General features: G+C 37.1%; 2 long non-coding RNA genes across 3 annotated transcripts; one reads left to right on the top strand and one right to left on the bottom strand.

The window, feature by feature from the left end:
- Window positions 1-544: 544 nt before the first annotated feature.
- LOC149035575 (uncharacterized) lies at window positions 545-7,170 on the top strand. 2 transcript variants are annotated; one of them, XR_016182507.1, is made up of 6 exons: window positions 799-1,993; window positions 4,496-4,542; window positions 6,204-6,310; window positions 6,396-6,440; window positions 6,563-6,618; window positions 7,031-7,170. It is a non-coding gene; the product is annotated as an uncharacterized LOC149035575 (long non-coding RNA). The 2 variants fall into 2 exon arrangements; XR_016182506.1 differs by lacking the exon at window positions 4,496-4,542 and having other exon boundaries at window positions 545-1,993.
- Window positions 7,171-7,384: 214 nt separating this feature from the next.
- On the bottom strand, window positions 7,385-9,188 carry LOC149035574 (uncharacterized). Its single transcript, XR_016182508.1, has 3 exons — window positions 9,068-9,188; window positions 8,561-8,770; window positions 7,385-8,238 (listed from the first exon to the last, which is right to left on the bottom strand). It is a non-coding gene; the product is annotated as an uncharacterized LOC149035574 (long non-coding RNA).
- Window positions 9,189-13,384: the final 4,196 nt, after the last annotated feature.

Genomic DNA, 13,384 nt, shown 5'->3' with positions numbered 1-13,384 from the left:
AAAAAATAAAATAAAATAAATCAAACCTACTTAATTCCGTGTACACACGCCTAGAGACAGACGACAGAAATTGAATTTTTGACGTTCGCGGGAAAAACAAACGTCATGCGTAACCTATCAAATGACGAACTTCCCAGTTAACTAAAACAACTAGTTGGAAGTTAATTGTCTAGTGCTCCGTGATTATATACATCACCTACGTGTCCCTAGTGGATCGATAAGGTCTACCATGACCCTCAGTGGCAGGCAGACAGGTTCCACGGTGAGGCGTTCTTTTCTAATGACACTAGAAAAATTCTACCGACTATGTAAACAGAACAACAGACTAACAATTTCGTGCTTTATCTAAGCACTTTGAACGTTAAACTTCACTAAAAACGTAAATCTTCGAGTCACAAAGTCGGCCGCTTGTATCAGGCCGAGAAACATTACGTGTTATTCGATATCGCCTGACTGTAGATCATTACAATTACATTTTTTAAAGCTTTGGACTTACACAATCTCTGTTTTTTGTTTTTGTTGTTGTTGTTGTTTTTTTTTTTAATTTTCCTTACGATAGCGGGCTCATCAATTTAAACCTTTCGATTTTGTACCTTGATTGCTACGATGATAATGGCCATCGCTAGAAACTTGACAGTTTTCTCAACTCGAACTCGGAAAAAGTTGTTTCCCGTCCCTTAATCAAACAATTAATCGGCCATTCTTTGAGATCCCGAATTCTCGACAAGACAGAGGCGGCGTACCCTCGGAGATTCAAGAAATCAGGAAGTTCCTCCATACCAGCTAACTGAATGGGTTTTATAAAACAAAAAAAGAAAGAAAGAAAGAAAGAAAGAAAGGAAAAGAATACAGTGTCATATACTTTAGGTGTTTTCCTGGTCAATGAAACCAATATTCAAGCTACATGTAGTTCGTCACTGCTGACAGGTACAGCTAAAGCAAAGGGCTTCGATCTTGCTCACGTAAGGCTGCTTACAATGAACGGAGATATCGAGATACCGAAATATTGGAAGGCAACGTGAATATCGATGCCCGTGCTAAAATGAGATCGACTTCCGATTCAACATCATTCACGCCCACAGCCTGTTTGTGTGCTGAGATGTCTTTCTCACATAAGCGCAGAGGGACTATAAGAGAAGCTTTTCCTGCAACACGACTTCCCTTATCTTGGGAGCAGCATCCCCCAACTAATCTTTGAAAGGAGCAATTGATTTCCATTTGGTACGCTCACCTCTTAAAAAAATCGGCGGCCAAACGTAAACACCATTTTAGTTTGTTTTGGAAAATTTATGGCGCGACGCTCATTGTATGGTTAGAAACTGTGCCTAATCTAATTTATTTTTTTAGCGCTGAGTATTTTAGAAAGCTACTCCCAATTTAATTTTTCCACTCCTGCACCTGTCTACCCTGCAAGCCGTCACAATTTACAAAATAGGATAACACATTTTTTTACGTCGTTAAAAATTAATGCAGTGAAATTTCCTCTATGCTGTAGTAACATATACCTAATTCATTTAGCAGTCTAGGGTGACGCATGAGTGGTATCGCGCTTAAAAAATGCAAACAACGGTAATTTTAAATTCTGGATTTAAAACTTTTTCCCGGAAATAAAAAATAGGGGATAAGAAGGAAAGAAAATAAGAGCGTATTGGTAACCGAGCCTCCTTTCGAGTGACATGTTATTGCGTGACACCATCGCAAAAAACGAACGTCAATGATTCATTTCATCTGTCAGGATGCTCCGGCTCGTTCTATAAAAAACAAACTTCCATTCTTATTGTGAAAGGAAGACTTGTAAAATGTGAGTGTTCCAAGCTGAAATATGGTTGTAACTGTCCAGCAATGCGACGTTTCCGGCAGGAACCTTCGTGAGATGTTTTCACTGTGATTTGGTATACACCGCCTGTAGTGCTGTACTATCGAAGCTGTTGTCAAGTCTCTTTATAACAAGATTGAGGCAAGGAACCAATCTTAGAAAGGTGTTTTTCGCCAGGTGAGCCTAAGAAATCCAGTTTACAATCTTGTATAGGTCAAAGCGATAAGATTCATTAGTTGAAATTATGGCTTCGATAATAAAAAGCCTAATTGGATTATCTGCGGTTGTTTACATGGCGGCATTGCGATTTGCACGAAATAGACCGGGCTACTTCTTCGCAGTAATTAAGAGCCCCAAATTAATTTTTATATCCATGGAAAGAACATTCTTTCCACTTTGTAAAAATGCTCATCTCAAGTGATTCCGAGTTATACCAGGTAGGAAAAATTTTTATTGAAAAACTGCTCCAAAATGTAATTTTTAATCAATCAAATTTTGGCTATTTTCAAATATTCGCCAATAATTCATAGTTATGTCCACAAGCCCGTTATTAGATTCAAATCATTTTTTAATACCTCGTATACAAATAGGTAAAATTCAGAAAGACTTGCTTTCTTTTGCGCTTTTGAGGAATAAAGGTTTTGTTGCCCTACTCGTCGACTTCATTTCGGTCATTTTATGGCGGTTGGGGCTCGATACAGTGTTTGGTGATTTTCTAGAAAATAAAAACAGCTCTGAACAAAAAAATTATACCACGTTTATAGCCTTACCCCAAGGTATCTCTGAGCGAAATATGAGGATAGTGATTTTTCCGATCATGTGCCACCTCCCACGCGGTGATAAAAAAAAATTCGCTCTTAAGGCCTTTTTCTTATCAAATTAGCTCATAGGACTAAATTATCATCATTCCATGCATCTGTTCAATCGTCCAGCCCCTTTGAAGTTACTTACAAACTCATGGATATCCTCTAAAAATTGGAAAACTTAGCGAAGGCCTCGAGCGTGCGCTTTCCGGACGCGTACCAAGAGACGCTTGCATACGCACGGTAATAAAAAATGAACACAGGGACTACGCCTCATATTTCTCCCTACCCTTCCTGCGTGCTCTGTCCTCTTCCTACATGCTTTATAAGTAAACAGAGCACAGTCGAGGCTTCTCTATATATTAATAAGTAGTTCATAACAAGAAGATCGCAGAAAAGGAATAAGGAATAACTTGGCGTTTTGATTTGAATTTAGGCATCCAGTTAAGAAATCTTTTTGCCATCATATCCCTAGTTTTTATAGTCAGTAAGATGAAAAGGAGGCTGTGGCAGAAAGCATCAGTGTGCGAAAAAATGTCTAATAATGACGATACTGACTGCTTCTCCAGATTGATTCAATTAGTTCGAGCAGGTTTTAACGGATAGAGTGGGTTCGCAAAGACAAGATCTTGCTTTTCAATGAATTCCTTGCATAATGTATTGCTGTGGTGTACTCAATGTGCCATAAACTGAGATAAGAATCACTTTTATTTGCATTGACATCTTAAACTAAAACAGTAATGTTTGTAAAACTGAAAATGTATGTTTCGATCCTCACGTCTAATGCGTCCAATGCGTCTGTCTAATCGTTTTAAGCATTATTTCTCGGAAAGTAGTTCGAAGGAAAGTAGTCCGAAGTTCTTGCAGCATGGATAAATGTTTCTCATAGAATAATTTTGTGTTGCGCCTTTTTGTCTGCAACTAAATCAAATTATCGAGCTAAAGAATTAATAATACTGCATTATTGTGACTTTTGAATGAATATGATAAAAGCACGGTTTCGTTCTAATTCAAAAGGGTAGCCTGGATGAAATCTGAGTGAAATGTTGATGGAAGTTGGCTGTCTTTCACACTAAGTGTGTGGTTTGAATGCGTTGAAGGGTTTATTTAGAGTCGCAACAAGTTATTTTTAGTGATGAAAGTGTGGTTGCCACGTCATCTTTATGATGAACTCAGTCTCTATTGAGAGAGAGGAACCATGTTAACAACAGAAGAAAATCATTCGAAAAGTCATGTTTCTTATTTCAATCAGTTTTATGTGATTTTGAATTATTTTATTTTCCTCTCTTCCATTGCTGCGACGATACTTTTTGATGCACCTAGGACACTAGGATAAAGACACCTAGACAGTTTCTTAACGGAGAAATGTTGTTACTGAGCAGTGATAAGAATAAATTGAAAGAATAGTAAGCCAGGAGTAATATATTATGCAAGTCATCTGATCCCGGACGCGCGCTTAACAAGCTAGAGGTAGAGATAGCCATCAGCTTCAATTGATCTATATTCTTTGTCTTTGAATGGTCGTGTAAACATGCAAATGAATTTCACCATTCGAACCAAACTCGTTCGTGTCTGTACCTTACAAACATTTTGGGGATTTCTGATCTTTGAAACTGCGCTTGATTCTTTAAGTGAAGATAAATGTTCTTCAATGAATAATAAAAAAAAGACGCCCTACTGTTTGAAGATAGAGGCTCATTGTTTTTAATACAGCCTTGAGCGTTTGCATTAAGTGGTGAATGGACCAATGTTACGCAGTGCAGTTCAAAATAGGAAAGGGTGGCCGGAATGCAATTAGCTCTTTTTTTACGGATACACTGCATGTAAATGATGATATTATTAATGGTATTGAGAGTTTGCTTTCATCCACTACGAGTCATTTCTAGGCAGGGATTTCTGGCGGTGAAGCTTCCTTATTGATAGGTGAGTCTAATGTGTAGTACCAAAATATTAAAACTTGTGAGTGTAGTTTCCCGGAGGTAACTCTTTCTTCAAAAGCGTTTGGTTTCATTTCGGCGTCATTTGTGTGCATGTTATCTTGTATTTTTCTTTTTTTAATATTCTATTTATTTTGATGACTGAGTTGAAAACAAAGTGAGCATCAATTTTGAAACTTTAAAATTAAAGGATGAAAATGACGACGCTTTCATCCATTAGGAAAAGTCTGCGGACGAGGAAATCCACGTAAATTTCACCTGACATAGGCAAATCTCAGATCTCTTGTCCAATGACCGCACATGAAAGTTACAGTCGCATACCCGAGATAAGAACTTGATTTTTACGCCTAAAAAAGCGGAATATGAAACACCTATTGGGAAGATTCCGAGCTTTCCATGATATCAATAATGCTTCTTTGCATCAGGCAAACGACTTGAATCCAAAATCTGTGTCAAAGTAAACTTCTAAAACTCCTGAATACTTTTTTATGGACTGTTTATTCGAAAGTCATGGTTTTACGTAACGTTCCAAATTTACCAATAGTAAGGCACATCTAAAAAACAACTGTGTAAATTTACAAATAGCTTTGGCCATCCGTTAAACTTGCAAAGTTCTGTTTTAAACAACCTGATGGGTTTGTATTTATGCCTGATTAAAAGCATTGTGAGCATTTCCAGTTAGACTCGAATGTTTGAAAAAGTCCAAAATTGTCTAAGAATCCTACCAGAGAAGGTGAATGTCCCTTGAAGGACAATGTCAACTGACAGCTTCTTGTCTGAATTAAGCTAAGAAGGTAGCGGTTCGGAAACTATCCCCAAGTGCGATTATTTACGAAGCATTACTACGCCTTGTTGGATAAACTCAATAGGGGCACATACTTCAAATCCAGTAATACAAAATATGACCGGAAAGCTAAATTGTTACCTCATGATTCATTATGTAATCCATGAATTTGTTTCTGAAGTTCTCCTGCAGACAAAAATAAAATAAGATTTGGACGTGAATCACTCTACGTGCAAAAGCGACCTTTCTGATTGTGCTCATCGTGTGACTCTTGGTTCACACCAATTTTTCTTCTTTTCTCAATTGATTAGCTTCGTTTAGTCGAAACAATGAGTTACCAGTTGCGTTTATCGCACCGAAGGTCCGTGTCCTTTTTAGTTTTTGAATTATGACCTCACTGGAAGAGAAGATTTCAAATATTGTCTTCTCAGGTTCAATCCACCTTACTCCGATCATCTAGTTTCAAATTACAAATCAATTTAAATGTCCTCTCTTTAGACATGAAATATGTGACAAATATTTTCGAAAAAAATGCAAATTTCCCGGTTTGAGCCGTCTTTCATAAGACGTATGTCATACGCTGATTTGAAAGGAAAAATCTATCACTGTGAATGGGATCGGGAAAAATTACACGATGCTGTTATATTTCCATTGACTACACTTTTGGCATTTAGGGACGTATTCTTCCAAGGCGGCAATTTTCTACAAAAGTATAGGTATTGCAGAGCAGCGAAAACGGGAGGCGAAACTAGGAGCGGTGAAATTCGAGTCTTTGAAATTTTCATCGATCACTTTTATTTTCCAGGTTTTTAGAACTTTTGGCCACCTTCTGTTAGTAATCAATGTGCCTCCTTCGTTTTCAGATGGGATGAAACCTTTTTTGATTACAATTCTAATTTTGGTTGCCATAGCAGCTGCAACAGCTACCCCTAAAAAGTATGAGCGGCGTCCTATGAATTATTTTGGCAAGGTAAGTATTATATTTTCGGTGTTTTGTTCATTTTCGGTTTCATTCTCAATGATTTTTTAAAATCTTATTTTATTTTTGTCTGCAGGAGAACTTCAGAAACAAATTCATGGATTACATAATGAATCATGAGGTAACAAACTGTCTTGCTACGGGTCGGTGATAGAAACGAAAGGCACAGTTCTTTAGATCATTTGAACGAAGAACTTTGCAAGAATTCACTCTCCCCATCTCCCTCTCTCTCTCTCTTTACAGAAAAGGTGCACGCATGGTCATTGCAGTCCTGGTGATACCTGCTGTGGTGGAAGATGGTAATACAGTCATGAATTTTGCTTTTTTCTATACAAGCGGCACGACTTTGGCTCTCGATCATCCCACGCGATCGGCTTTGGTTACAATTAGGACGTGAATCATATATTTGAACAAATCGATAAATTCCTTTCCCAAAAAAAGGGCTACTAAAATAAAACAAGCCGATATGACCTTCATTATTTTCCATGCAAGATATCTTTTTTTAACTGACTGGTGTGACAAAATTAAAGAAGATGATCTTCCCTCAAGTGAGATTCATTTGATCGTTCATGTATTCAGTCATTTATGGAATTAACTATTTGTCTCTATCTTTTTTCATTCTTTATTTTTACTTATCTATTTTACTTGTTAATTCAATCATCTGTCCATTTACTCGTGTATCATTAACAATTTCTGTTGAACTACCTTTAGTGTTTGCCCAATCGGAGCTTCAGTTGGTAGCTGGTGTAATTGTGTTCTTAACTCATCTCGTCCAAGTTCAAACGAGAAATAGCTGATTTCACGTCTCTGCGTTGAGTGGTCAAGTGTACCGTGGCTTTCTCAAGCAGGATGTGAAGAATAATTCTTAAAGCAGTAGATCTCCTCATATAAGAATGGACGATTTCCCATTTTTTTATTGTCGGTAAAACTCGGCAGAGCTAGATCTGTGAAGTTGAGCATAGTTTAATTTTGTTAAGTAATTCAAGTGCTTTTGTAATCGCAATAAAAACATTTTTAAAAAGTTTGAGTACAGTTGGAGAACTTCTCCATAACCGAGACATTTGTCGTTAATGGGTAATTTCAACCGCTGCTAAAAGCTAGAAGATGTGCCTTGTAATGTTTTTCGCCCTGATTTGAAGCCACTGGTTAGAACGACATTCCATTTTTTTTTCATTCTACAATGTAAGGAGGATGAAATATTTTCGTTCCACACTCCACCGGATGAATTTGAAAACGTTTAACTGCATTCTTGGACATGTACATAATACAATGTGATTATTGTGACAAAAAAAAAAATGCAAGTAGCGATGGCTTGAGTGCGTTCCAAAGTGCACAACAGGCGTACGTAAAGAAATATGGATAATTTTGCGTGGCTACTTACACCTTTTTTTAGACAAATTCCCCTGTACTAGGGCCGTTCGCAGAAAAAAGCCAAAAAAGAGGCCGTCTGGCCCTACAAGATTGAAAGAAGATGAATCCCGGTCCGATGATATAATTCTTCTTGACGGAGTGGGGTCACAGAAAACCTGTTGTTGTTTGGCTTTTCCGTCATGGCGTTTAGACCTCTTTGCGTCGGACCTTACACGTTTCGCGCTCAATGACTTTGACTTATATATTTTTTTCTCGTCTGGCCCTCCCATTTGTTCAGTAGGTAAACAGTTAAAATATAAAACTGTGCAGTTTGAGCGGTATAACAATAGCAAAGGTGTGGATGATCTCAATGATTATTACAAATGAATTGACATCTTCTGAGGTAGATTCTGAACAATCCCATAGTTGGTTAAATGTAATGGAAACGAACTGCCGACAATGAATGCAGGGTGAAGAATTGCGGTCATCGTAATCGGTGCCGCAGAGGAGGCCAGGATATACAGGACACACTCGCACCCAAAGGCATCGACTCCATCCAAACAGCGACCCTGGGATGGAAAAGAAAAGAAAAAGGAAGGATCAGTCTAAGTTAACCGCAAGAATGAAAAGTTATCAGTTCTTCAGAATGCTTAGTTGAAATAACATCTCTTTCTCTTCATTGTAGACATGATGATATCAGATGATGATTACTTGCAAACTGTATTGATCCTGTAACCAGTCTTCTTGAATTATCAATTTTTAGGCTTTCCTGTCCTGTATCTTCCAAACAACATTTAATTTATTATTTCTTATTATATAAGCTCCTATTCTCAGAATTTGTGATCTTCATTAGAGGCACGCGGGCTTGCGTTAAGGACATTGTTAGCGTACCTCGAAAGCATGGAAAACACTGACACTCGTCAATGTTAGTCTCGTACTCATCCCCAGCTGCAGTGAATCCTGGTAAACAATCGCACGCATCGAACCCAGATCCTCTCAGCTTATTTGGGTGGGGCAAACAAGCTCCGCCATTTTGATTATGGCAGATAACTGAGGTAACGGTGATGTTAGCATAAGATGAAGCTTGACAGGTATCTGTTGCTTTGAGAAAAAAACAGAATTAAATGGAATAAATCATTTGCCGACCGGCAGATGAAACTGTGACAAGTAAAGAAATGATCTTTGAATGTGAGATTAACGATATTGTAGAAAGGAAGCCTGAAAATAATTCATACTTCAACGAGATTTGAGCTCGTGCCTTCCAGTTACAAGTAAGACACCATTAGCAACCGAGCCGCGGGACCACATGTTGGGAACGAGTTGTTTATTTTGATTTGTTTTGACTGCTCACCTATCTGCTAATATCATCGTGCAATATAATTTTTGGGTTCTACATACCTTCCAGAAAAATCCTGTTTCGGTAAAACGCTGAAAATATCTGTTAGTTAGAATCGAGAAATGGAAGATTCAAAATGCCGATGTAACTCAAAGATATCAGAGCTTAGAGAGTCCGTTTTGGTTTTTGAGCGCTTTTTTTCGGTTCTTACAGATGAATCCTGCTTTGTTGCAACTGAAGTGAATTGCATTACTTAGCGTTATTATTGTAAAAATATTTCTTATTAAGGAAAGTACAGGAGTCCTGGTGAGGCTTTAGCGGAGACCGTTTGAAACCAAACATACGGTTCTTGAATAGACTATGCCTGCCTCTTTTACACTAAAGTCGGGAGACTTTCGCGAAACTGAAGGCCATATCGCATATAATTTTCCCAAAGTTCATAAGGGGAAGCAGAAACATCTCCAAATGACTCCCTTGCAAAAAACTCTTCATAAAATCAAATCCCCTCGAAGAAAAATGATGGCTGCTTTATAATTAAAGCCCGAAAGGAGGACTGAAAGAAAAAAAGTTAGGGACAAGGGATCTTTTATATGCAAGCATTTCTATACGCGGGGCAAATACCTCATGGAATTTAATATCCCTTAATCAACGACGGTAATGAGTGAGAAAAATTCGTTTGTCATGGTACACATGTTACAATTATGACCATCCCAAAGACCCACAGGCAAACAATTGGATTTCGGTATGACGCGTTCGACTTTCGCATGGAGCCGAGACCACAGTTCAATTTTGTTCTCGCGGAATTTTACTGCACCCGGATCTCCGAGAATAGGCCTTAAATAATGAAGTCTTTACTTTAAAAAATACTTTATCTATTTTTATCCTTTTCAGCGTGTTCTTTCTTTATATCTTAATATCGACCCCACTAACGCTTACATCTCAGTAACATTCGAGGCTGCAAACAGATAAGCCAAGTGCTAGTTAAACAGCTTTTTAAATTTTCGTAGCCAAAAACAATTCTGCCTCTTGCATGTAACGATTCCCTTTGTAGTCAGAAGTTTTAACTAAATTCTTTCGCTTTGACGAACTTCAAAATTGCTATCGAAATGGCACTAAGGAACAATATCTCAATATCTCTTCTCGCCACCGAGTGATATTTTCTACGTAAACAAAGATACGCGGTTTACGAGGTCTCTCTTAAAATGGACGATAAAGACGAGAAAAATTGAATTACGCTGAAATTTTTCACATAAAGGCAGCTGGAATGAATTTGACTCAGGCGCGGTACGGTGCTTCCGTTGAAATCAAACTGCCGGAACGCTTAATGTCAATCCACTTGAGCTGTATAAGTGTTCCTAATGAGTTCTGCAATTGTTGTATGGTGAAGTGCAAGTGGTCAGTTATACATAGAGAATTCAAGAGTCTTGATGCGGTTTCTTCATTTTCTTCGAATCCCAGATGCTGCTTTTTGTTTTTATCATATGGCACGGACGACTTTAAGTTAATCAGCCCATATTTTTTTCCTTGTAGAAACAGATTGGAATACAGTTTTTTGTATTGGCTTAACTTGAAAATGTTCTATCCCTAAGCTAGAATTAGTTGAAGGCGTATTTGCAGTTCTAAAATAATTTTTCTCTTCCTTTTTCCGGTATTAATCCCCTCGTTAGCAAAGATGATTTAAGTGGTATTCTCCCGACACACATATAAAAGACGTAAGACCGTAAAAGGAAGAAAAAGTTGAGTCATACTGATACTTAAGCAATACCTTCGGCATTGTGATCTAAAAATAAGATTCGCACAGACTTAAATGTTCTCTTAAAAGGTGTTGCTAGCTTTAATATATTTGAGATTCGCGTATCTTCCCTGATGGTAGCCAAATAGAATCGCATGACTCTTAAATTGTACAACACATGCCGAAACTAAAAAAAGCCTTCTCAGAAATATTAATATATTGGATAAAACGAATAATACTGTAGAAACTCGCTAAATCGTTTTGCCAACTGTAACTATGGACTAAGTTTTTACGATCTCTAGAACAAAATCGATCCGAAATCCGAAAAACCATGAAAGAGAAACGGATATTGCTGTAGAAGTAACCGTAAGATAGAATTTCTCTTTGCATTATCAATACCATATCAAGCGGACAAGTGATGAGAATGAAATAAAATATCAGTTAGGAGATTATTAGAATAAAGTTGACCCAATGCCACATTAAATTCTTATAATAAAATTGTATCAAAATGGCAGACATGCAGTACGAAGAGTTACTAATGAAATTTTTAGAATGAAAGGGTTAGATATAATCATTCACCTTCTAAATAGATGGACGATTTCGGTATAAAAGGGAAAGATATCGGCTGATTAACTTAAAGTCGTCCGTGCCATATGATAAAAACAAAAAGCAGCATCTGGGATTCGAAGAAAATGAAGACAACCGCATCAAGATTCATGAATTCTCTATGTATGACTGCCCACTTGCACTTCAGTGCACAACGATTGCAGGACTCATTAGGAACACTTAAACAGTTCAAGTGGATTGACATTAAGGGTACCGGCTGTTTGATTTCAACGGAAACACCGCACCTGCGTCAACTGCATTCCAGTTGCCTTTATGAGAAAAATCCTTGATAGTCATATAACACAATACAATACAATAAAATACAATACAATACTTTATTTACCCACGCTACATCTAGGAGTGATAAAAACTCGTTAAAAACATGTGCTTGAAACGAAAAACGTTAAAAAGAAGAGAAATGATTTAAAGTCACCATTCTTAAATCTATCTAAAGACTTGCTTCTTGAAAAGACATTTAAAAGTAGAAATATCCTTGGCGTTTCTAACATACGTAGGTAACGAACTGCAAAGTTTTTTTTCAAAACTGATAATGACTTATGGCATCATTCTAAATTTAAATTGGGTAACGTTAAAAGTGTCCCTGACCCTCTTAAATTATAAAAGAGATTTTAATCTCAAAAAATTATTCTATACACCTGAGGCTTCTTTATGACTACATTTATGTACCAAAACTAGGCCCTGGAATTTTCTTCTTTCTTGTAGTGTTCTTATTCCAGCCATATTTAATAAATAATTTTATGGTGCGTGCTTTCCATACCCTAAAATAGATCTAAATATAATTATTGGTGTCTTCTGGTTTTTTAACTTGACCCATTCCAACTCCAAGTAATAGCGCACAACGATACTCTAAATAAGGCAAAATATATGCTTTATAAAGGCGGCACATTACGTCTAAAGGGATAAACATGCGAATCCTTCGTAACGCAGAGGCTTTGGCACACCCTTTTTTACCTGTTCGGACACATCAGCGACAAAATTGAGCTTACGATCTAATTTAACACCAAGGATTTTAAGTGTATCATTAGCGTTCACTTCATTGTTATCTACACTGAAGTTGAAGCGATGTGGTACTGGACTTACAGTCATGGCTTGTGTCTTAGATGTCTACTGTCATGCCTATTTTCATCTGATTTTCTTAGCTATGACACGACCATTGTAAACTTTTATTTCAGGATTTACATCAGCAAAGGGGAAATTTTTAAGGCCAGAGATAAAAATTTGCGATTTTGTCAATATTTGCAACTTACTGTCGGCCCATTTTTTCCTAAATCGTCCTTCCATTTATAAGGTAAATGATTAAATCTAACCCTTTCATTCTCAAAATCTCATGAGCAACTCTTGTTACTGCATGTCTGCCACTATGATACAATCTATATGGTGATAATTTAATTTGGTATTGGGTCAACTTTTTTCTAATATAATCTCCCAATTGATATTTTCTTTCATTTCCATCACTTGTCTGCTTGGTATGGTACTGATGATGTAAAGGGAAATTCTGTCTAACGTTTACTCCCACGTCGATGTTTCTTTAATGGTCTTTCGGGTTTCCGATTTAATTTGTTCTAGAGATCTAGAGATCGTAAAAACTCAATCCAAAGTTACTGTTGGCAAAACTATTTAGCGAGTCTCTGTAGTATTATTCGTTTTCTCCAATAAATTTGATAAAGCTTTTCTTAGTGTCGATATGTGTTGTACAATTTAATAGTCAAGCGATTTATTTGGTTACCATGCGGGAAAATACATGAATCTCAAATATATTGAAGCTAGCAACACCTTTTCAAAGAACATTTAAGTCCGTACGAATCTTATTTTTAGACCACAATACGGGAGGTACGGCTTAATTATCAGCATGGCTCATGACTTGACGAAGAAATGTCATTGCCTGTTTATTTTTGACTAAATTTTAATTGTTTCAAGTAGACTGATTTCCGAAGAAGGCTATTCCACGTTGTCGCTTAAGATCAAAACTTTTCATTTTGGAATTTTCTTCGTGATTTATTTCTACATGCGAGGATGCGAA

This window comes from Pocillopora damicornis, chromosome 13, assembly GCF_964200805.1.
Source record: "Pocillopora damicornis chromosome 13, jaPocDami1.2, whole genome shotgun sequence".
Taxonomy (NCBI): Eukaryota; Metazoa; Cnidaria; class Anthozoa; order Scleractinia; family Pocilloporidae; genus Pocillopora; species Pocillopora damicornis.
This window is presented reverse-complemented; position numbering and strand designations above follow the sequence as displayed.